Genomic DNA, 8783 nt, shown 5'->3' with positions numbered 1-8783 from the left:
GTTGGCAATCTCCTCTGGATTCCACTGATAACCTGACCGCCGATAAGGGTCCTGGGGTGGTTCCGGCTCAGGATCTGGGGCTGGTGTCACACTGCAGTATGCATAAACGTCCTCCAGTAAAACAAGGTACTTGCCCGAAAATATGTTAAACAAAGAGGGAGCAGGCAAGGTAATAGTCTCAAAGTTATTCTTACCAAAAATCAGTCTATAGTTGAGCAACTTCTTCTTATTCTTAACAATAAAATCATGTGCTAACATGCTCTTATAATCTAGAAAAATATTAGGCAGCAACTTTTCCTCTTTCTCATAATGCCTGATAGGTATGTTGAAGTGTGCAGCAAGGCGCGAGGCAAAGATGCCTCCAAGGATGGGGCCCTTAGTACGGTTCAGGTTTAACCGTTTAGCAACAATAGCGCCTAAACTGAAAGTAGTATCTTGAAACAAGGCATGGCGCAAAATAACAATATCAGAAGCACTAAGGTTCCCACTGTTCCCGCGACCAATTAAGCATCTACTAGCAAATATTGAAAAGTAACGTAGAACAGGAAAATGTATGCTAGTGATTCTTGCATCGAAAACTTTCCTCGTTTCCCCTACAACAATCATATCAATAAATCCCTCCACATCATCACGATGTGGTTCCTCTATGCTGCCCTCAAAAGGTATCAAACAAACCCGACAAAAATCACGAAGTGACATCACCTTATGCTCATCATATAAATAAAATTCCACCGAAGGTGGTGAGCTCCTAGCATGGAAATGAAAGTTTTGCACAAAGATATTGGCAAGTAAGAGATATTGTTCGCGTTGGTCATGGAGGATGTCGGATTTCGGGTTCCGACAGACCCTTGAGGTTCGAACACTGGGGTGCGCGCGGAGATCTCTCCCCTACCAATCTACGCCCAATCTCCTTGCGTGATTTGAGCTGGAAACCAGAACAACACAAGGGACAGAAGGTTTATACTGGCTCGGGCCACCGTTGTGGTGTAATACCCTACTCTAGTGTGTGGTGTGTGGATTGCCTCAGGGGCTGATGAGGATCAGTACAAAGGAAGAATAGCCTCGCGAGAGGTGTTCTTGAGCTGGTGCGATGAATTGCTAGGGTGAGTTCAGTCGCCTCTCCCTCTCTCTCTGCTAGGATTCTCCCAGATTTCTAGATGTCCCTTCCTCTGTGGTGGCTAGCTCTATTTATAGAGGCCCCGGGCCTCTCCCCAAATAATGAGTGGGAAGGGCGCCAACAATTGGCCATTTTGAAGGGGAACATGTAGTACAACTTATCCTGACCAAAGGTAGTCTTCGTCTGCCAAAAGTACTGGTGATGACGCCATCTTGGGCTCCATAGTGACCTCCGTCCTGCCGCTCTGCTGGTCTTGGTCTCGTTGCACCGGAATGGCAACCTTTGCCTGATGCCTTGGCCTATGCTTGCCCCCTTTGCACCAAAGGGGAAACAAGGACACTGCGCAGGATGACGCCCGCCTGGTCTCGATCGTCATGGCTTGCGTCATGGGTTCCTCGCGAGGTACCCCTGCCTTGATCTCTCCGCCTCCTCGCGAGCTTGCCTGATGAGGCTGCCTCTGAGGAAGCTTCCTATCATCCTCCCCGCGAGGCTTGGCCCCTCGCGAGGGTCTTGAGATTGAGCTGATGAAGATGGGCCGTGCTGGGCCCCCGCTTGAGCCACGCCGCAGGCCGCAGGCAGGAAAGTCTAGGGACCCCCGTTCCCAGAACACCGACAATAGCCCCCGGGCCCAAGGCACGCCCGGGCTTGGCCTAGCAGGAAAGCGAAGGGGCAATCGTGAAGCGCCGCGGGTCCTAACAGCCTGCGGCCTTGGGCGCCGCGTGGCAATTGATTGGACGTGGGCGACTGCGCTTCCCCACGACACCTCGGCGATAGCACGACTTGATAAGTCACTGCATGCACAGAAACTGGTCATGATTACCTGCGATCGTGGTGCATGGCGGTTGGCCTCCTCCGGCTATAAGTACGGGGCTGGGCGAGCCCCTTCGGCCCGTCCCTTCTTGCTGCTCCTTTCCTTCTTCTCGATTACTCGCCGCTCTCATGGCTACAAAGAGACTCTCGGCCGCGGAGAAAGGAAAGGCTCCTCAGGCTGGGCCTGACTCCCCCCCGGCGAAGCGCGGCCGAGGCCGCCCTCGCAAGTATACCACGGTCCCCGTGGTGGCCTCCCACGGCCATGGAGGCGGTTCTCGGCGCGGTGGTGAGCGCCCGGTTGCCGACGGGGGGCACGCCGTGGGTGTGCGCCCCCCTAGGCCACGCTTTCACTCTGCGGAGGTGCTGCCGGAGTTTGTCGTGTGGTCGGCAGACCCATCTAGCACCAGGCTCCAGCTCCCCCGTTTCTTCGTAGATGAACTGCCGGCCAGCGCCCAGTGCGGCTTCTGGCTCCAGGCAGACGGATGCTGCAGCAGGGCCTCCTGGGCGTTGCTGGAGGTCTCCGTTTCTGGGAATGGGGCTCTGACACGCGGCTGGCAAACGTTTGGCCGCGCGCGCGGCCTGAGCCGGTGGTGCACCATGTACTTCAAGTTTGATGGCGACGCCACCCTCTACGTGAGGGTGTTCGGGGAAGACGGTCGCCGTGCCGGGTGCTGCCCTGAAGACGACGACCGCGGCCGCCTGCCCAGCCCCGGCACTGACCAGGATGAAGATGGCGACTGGCGTACATGCGGTGGTGCTCGGGGTTCGCTGAGCTTCGGCGCCCCCCTCTCCGGCAGCAGCTCCTCCAACAGGGGCCGTGACCAGCCTCCTCGCCGTCGTGCCCGCCTGGGTGAAGGTAGCGGGTCAGCCCACCGTCGCGCCCCGGTGAAGCGAGAGGAGGGATCCGCCTGAGCCCCAGGAGTAGCTCGAGCCTTCGCTGTGGGTTGGTGCAGGACGAATCGCACCCGTTTTGTTTTCTTTCTTATCCTGCGCAAAAATAGAAAGTAATGTAGGGCCCCGCGGGGGCGTATTAGAATTGCTGCTGTTTAACCATCGCGCTGTTTCCGCTATTTCTGCGCCGTGTTTTTGCGCCGCGCACCCATGTGCGGGAACTATTTTAGCTCGGCGCGGTCCTCGCCTCCCGAGGCCGTGGCCTCCTCATGCGCTTCGTGCCCTGCAAGGATCAGTAGGAGGGGTAACTTACGGTCTTAGTTGTGGGGGCGATCGGCCCAGGTCCTGCGCTCGTGTCGCGATGCCCGTGGGGCACGGACTGGGAGGGGTGCTCCCGCAGAGGACTCGGTTAGGAAAGCTCCAAACGATCGGGGCAGAAAACACTCGCGAGGGCGCCCACAAACCTCCCTCGCGAGACTTGTTCGAGAGAAAACGAGGCGAGCGAGCGAGAAAGACAAAGAGTCACAAGCCAGGAACGTCAGCAACTCCAATAAAACTTCAAACGGGAATAGACAAGCCAACTGCAGAAAGCAAATGGGAAAGCCGCGTCCGGCACCTATTCTAGTCTTCGACATCTTCTCGCCAGCGCGGAGCTAAGTGCTGCCACTGGGCGTGGGCGGGAGCTCCCGAGCCCCGAGGGCGGCACTCCGGAGACTCCGGGGCATGTACAGCCCCACTCATTATTACGTGAGAGTGTCATGGGCGTCGAGCTTCACAGGCATTGGCCTTCTTCACAGGCACCGGGCCTTTCTCGAAATGCGGCAGCTTCACAGGCATTTGCCTTCTTCACAGGCACCGGGCCTTTCCCAAAACGCAGCTTCACAGGCATTCGCCTTCTTCACAGGCACCGGGCCTTTTCCAAAACGTAGCGGCTTCACAGGCATTCGCCTTCTTCACAGGCACCGGGCCTTTCCTAGGCGCTAGGCCTCGCTCAGGGATAGAACCTCCGGAGATGTTGAATGTTCCATGTGTTCTGCATGGGTACCCCCTCCGTGGTCTCCAAGCGCGCGGAGCCAGGCCTGGAGACATGAACAACCTTGAACGGGCCCTCCCTGGAGAGAACTCGTCTGAGCGCGAGATCCCCTACCTCAAGAGTTCTGGGGCGGATGTTGCGGCAGTGGTATCGTCACAGCGCATGTTGATACCTTGCCGCTCACAGTAGCTTCTCGACGGCGTTCCTCCCCCAGCACAAGATCCGTCCCCCGCATGGCGTCCTGCTGCGTCTCATCGAACGCCAGGACCCGTGCGCAGCGACGCCTGACCTCGTGAGGGAGGACAACCTCTGCTCCTTAGACGAGGAAGAATGGGGTCTCGCCAGTCGGCTTGGTCGCAGTTGTGCGGATTGACCACAGCACGGACTGTAGCTTGTCGTACCAGCCCTTGCCGTAGGCCTCCAGCTTCTTCTTGAAGGTCCTGGCTTTGAGGCCCCTCAGGACCTCCGCGTTGGCCCGCTCGGCCTGGCCGTTGCTCCGGGGGTGTGCTACCGAAGCGTAGCATATCTGCGTTCCAAGGTTAGCACAATACGTTTTGAAGAGATTACTGGTGAATTGCGAACCATTGTCGGTGATGATGCGGTTGGGCACCCCAAATCGGCTCACGAGGCCCTTGATGAATTTGACCGCAGAGCCTGCCGGGATTGTGCGGACGGCTTCCACCTCAGCCCGCTTGGTGAATTTGTCCACGGCGACGTAGAGGTAGCGATAGCCCCCTGGCGCCCGAGGAAACGGGCCCAGAATGTCCAGCCCCAAACTGCGAACGACCATGAGAGGGGTATAGTCTGTAGACCCCCCGTAGGCTGATGGATCTGCTTAGCGTGAAACTGGCAGGCCTCGCAAGCCTTTACAAGCTCAACGGCGTCGTTGAGCGCCGTGGGCTAGTAGAATCCACTACGGAACGCCTTGCCGATGAGGGTCCGCCACGACGAGTGGTGCCCGCAGTCTCCGACATGTATGTCCGCCAGCAGCTCCTTCCCTTGCTCTCGGGAGATGCGGCGTAGGGACATGTCATTTGGTCACTTCCTGTAGAGCTCTCCATCCCTGATGCAATAAGCCGTGGCCTGCTGTGCCACACGCTCCGCTTCCTCCTCATCCTCCGGCAGAGTCCCTTGCATCAGGTAGTTCTTGAGCTCCGGGATCCAACACCCTTCCTGAGTCTCTAACGCCAGGAGCAGGCGTGCCCCTGAGGCTGGGCCGCAGACCGGGGCTCCTGAGGCAGGCGGCTGAGGGAGCTCCTCCCTTGGTTGCACCGTGCTCGATAGTGGCGGCATCGCCGAGGGTTTGAAGAGCCGCTCCTCGAAGACGCCAGGCTCCTGAGGCAGTCGTCTGGACGCCCTCTTGGCAATGTCATCGGCCTCCTGATTGGTGCCGCGAGGCACATCCTGCAACTCCGGTCCCTAGAACTGTTTCTCCATCTTGCGAACCTCAGCGAGGTAGGCTTCCATGTGCTCGTCCTTTGGCTCGTATATCTTGTTGGAGAAGTTGATGAGGAGCTGCGAAACGCCCTTGATGACGAGGCACTTTACCCCTAAGGTAGTTGTAGCCTTCAAGCCTGCTATTAGGCCTTCGTACTCCGCTATGTTGTTGGAGACCTTTTCTCCATGTTGGAAGCAGAGTTTTACGGCGTAATAGAGTTTGTCCTGGGTAGGGGACACAAGCACTGCGCCAGCTCCCGCACCGTGTCGGGAGAACGCCCCATCGAAGTACATGACCCAGCCGTCCGGTGCTTCACTTCCCGGGGAAAGTGATCGGTCTTCGCCTGCCTCGAGACCCTGCGCTTCTGCCCATTCTGCCACGAAATCTGCAAGTGCGGCTGCCTTGATAACTCTGGTTGTGCTGAATTCTAGCTGAAATGCCTGTAGCTCAATGTTCCATTCGGCGAACCTTCCAGCTGAGTTGGGGCTCCTGAGCACTCTTTCCAAGGGGTATGCTAAGACGACCTTGATGGGATGTCCTTGGAAGTAGCGGTGCAGCTTGCACGAGGCCACTAGTAGCGCGAGGAGGAGTTTTTGAGGCATGGGATACCGTGCCCTTGCGTCTCGTAGCACCGTGCTGACGAAGTACACGGGATGCTCGACGAGGTTGAAGGTGTTGGTGCAGCTTGCGTCCTCCAGAGGTCGAGGCGTCTCTTGAGACGACGGAGCTCCCAGGGCTTGGTCACCTGAAGAGGCCTCTCCTGCTCCGGGCGCATTCTCCTGCTGCGGCTGTTCCTTTCCGGCTGTGGTTGCGGCCTTCGCGAGGCCCTCCTAGCTCTGCTTTGCGTCAGTTCGGACGGTCGATGCGGCCTTGGCACAGCGCTCCTCCCTGACCGCCACCAGGGCTGCGCTGGCGGAGTAGGGGGTGGCCGCAAGGTAGAGCACCAGGGGCTCCCGAGGACGCGGAGCTACCATCACTGGCGGACTGGTAAGGTACCTCTTGAGGTCTTGGAATGCCTTGTCGGCCTCTCCAGTCCATTCGAAGGGGCCCTTTTTCTTCATCAGCTTGAAGAAGGGCAGCGCTCGTTCCCCCAGCTTGGAGATGAAGCGCCCCAGCGTAGTCACACGCCCGGTGAGCTTCTGCATTTCTCTGAGGGTCCTCGGCGGGCTCATGTCTTCGACTGCCTTGACCTTCTCCGGGTTGGCCTCGATGCCCCTGTGGGATACGAGGAAACCCAGGAGCTTGCCCGAGGGGACTCCAAATATGCACTTCTTTGGGTTGAGCCGTAGGTCCACTTCATTGAGGCTAGCAAAGGTTTCTTCCAGGTCCTGTATCAGGGTTCTTGCCTCACGAGACTTCACCACAATGTCATCGACGTAAGCTTCAGCTTTCCTCCTGAGCTGCCAGCCTAAGGCGATGTGCATCAGCCGTTGAAAGGTCGCGCCTGCATTGTGCAGCCCAAACGGCATGCACGTATAGCAGTACACTCCACACGGGGTCAGGAAAGCCGTCTTCTCCACGTCTTCTACCGCCATCTTGATCTGGTGATAGCCCGAGAAGGCATCCAGGAAGCACAATAGGTCACACTCTGCGGTGGAGTCGACTATCTGGTCGATACGGGGGAGTGGAAATGGATCCTGCGAGCAGGCCTTGTTGAGGTTGGTGAAGTCGACGCACATGCGCTCTTTTCCTCCCTTCTTAGGCACAACGACCGGATTAGCCAGCCAATTAGGGTAGTGGACCTCGCGAATAACCCCTGCCGCCTCTAGCTTCCGGGTCTCCTGAACGATGAAAGCCTGTTTCTCAGTAGACTGCCGCCTTGCCTTCTGCTTCACGGGGCGCACATTGGGGCACACGTTGAGGTGATGCTCAATCACTTCCCTTGGGACCCCCGCTAACTGATCTGGTTCCCACGCGAACACATTCTTGTTTGCACGCAAGAACCTGATCAGGGCCTTCTCCTGCTCGGGCTCGAGGTTGGCCCCTATGGTGAAGGTCGCACCAGTGGACCCGTCCTCGTCGACTGGTACTTGCTTGGTTTCCTCCTTGTCTTGAGTGAACAACTGCTTCTTTTTAGCCGGCGCAGCCCCCTTGGGCTCAAGGGCGTTGGTGCTAGTGGGCTGCGCCACCGCAGGCCGCCCTGAAAACAAGCCGGAGCACCTGCAGCGCATCCCTTGTGTCTCCTGACACGATGAGGACGCCGCTGCTCCCGGGCATCTTCATGAGGTTGTACGCCGGGTGAGTTGCTGCCATGAACCGAGCCAAGGCCGGATAGCCAAGGATGGCGTTGTAGGGAGGCCGATGGGGGCGATGTCGAAGTCGATCAGCTCCGTGCGGAAGTTTTCGCAGGTGCCAAAGGTCACTGGGAGGCGGATCTGTCCCAAGGAGGCGGTGGAACCGGATCCGATGCCCGAGAAAGGCCTGCTGGGTTAGAGCCGCTCCGGCGGCACGTGGAGGAGGCTGAAGGCCTCCACCGAGAGCATGTTGAGGCCGGCACCACCGTCGATGAGGGTCCTGGTGATGGCCACCTGGCAGATGGTGGGGGTGCACAGCATCGAGAGCGCACCCGAACCAATGAGGTTGAAGGGGTGGTCCTTCGAGTCGAAGGTTAGATCGGCCTCGGGCGCCACCTAGCCCGGGGGCTTCTCGACGCTTGGAGGCGGTGCTGATCCGGCGGGCGAATGGCTTGACGTGATGACTGGAGGGTGGTGCCTGGGAGCCACCCAGGAGAGCTGCGACGACGGGCGGCGCTGGTGCGGCGAAACGGGCGAGGAAGAGGTCGCGCAGCTCCTCCTAGGAGGTGACAGAGGCCGTCGGCAGGTAGAGGAGCCACGCGCGTGGGATGCTGGTGAGGGTCATGGGTAACCAGTTGACCATCACCCGATCGTCGCCCCCAGCTCCGAGGACGGCCTCCTCGTACGCCAGCAGGAAAATCATCGGGTCCGTCGCGCCGTCGTAGCGCGGCGGCATCTCGGGCCTGAACTTGCGCGGCCACTGCACCTGTCGCAAGGCGGGTGCCAAGGCCCGGAGCCCCCTGGCCCCTGTGTCGGCATCCGTTGCTGGAGCGGGCGGCGCGTTGTCCGCCATGAGGGCGGGATGCGATGTCGGGGGAGAGCGGGTCGTCAGGAGGGAGGACTCCGGCGCACCCCTACCTGGCATGCCAAATGTCGGATTTCGGGTTCCGGCAGACCCTTGAGGTTCGAACACTGGGGTGCGCGCAAAGATCTCTCCCCGACGATCTACACCCAATCTCCTCGCATGATTTGAGCTGGAAACCACGAACAACACAAGGGCACAAGGTTTATACTGGTTCGGGCCACCGTTGTGGTGTAATACCCTACTCCAGTGTGTGGTGTGTGGATTGCCTCAGGGGCTGATGAGGATCAGTACAAAGGAAGAACAGCCTCACGAGAGGTGTTCTTGAGCTGGTGCGATGAACTGCTAGGGTGAGTTCAGTTGCCTCTCCCTCTGTCTCTGCTAGGGTTCTCCCAGAT

Source organism: Triticum urartu, chromosome 6, assembly GCF_003073215.2.
Source record: "Triticum urartu cultivar G1812 chromosome 6, Tu2.1, whole genome shotgun sequence".
Classification (NCBI taxonomy): domain Eukaryota; kingdom Viridiplantae; phylum Streptophyta; class Magnoliopsida; order Poales; family Poaceae; genus Triticum; species Triticum urartu.
Note: the sequence above shows the minus strand (reverse complement) of the source record.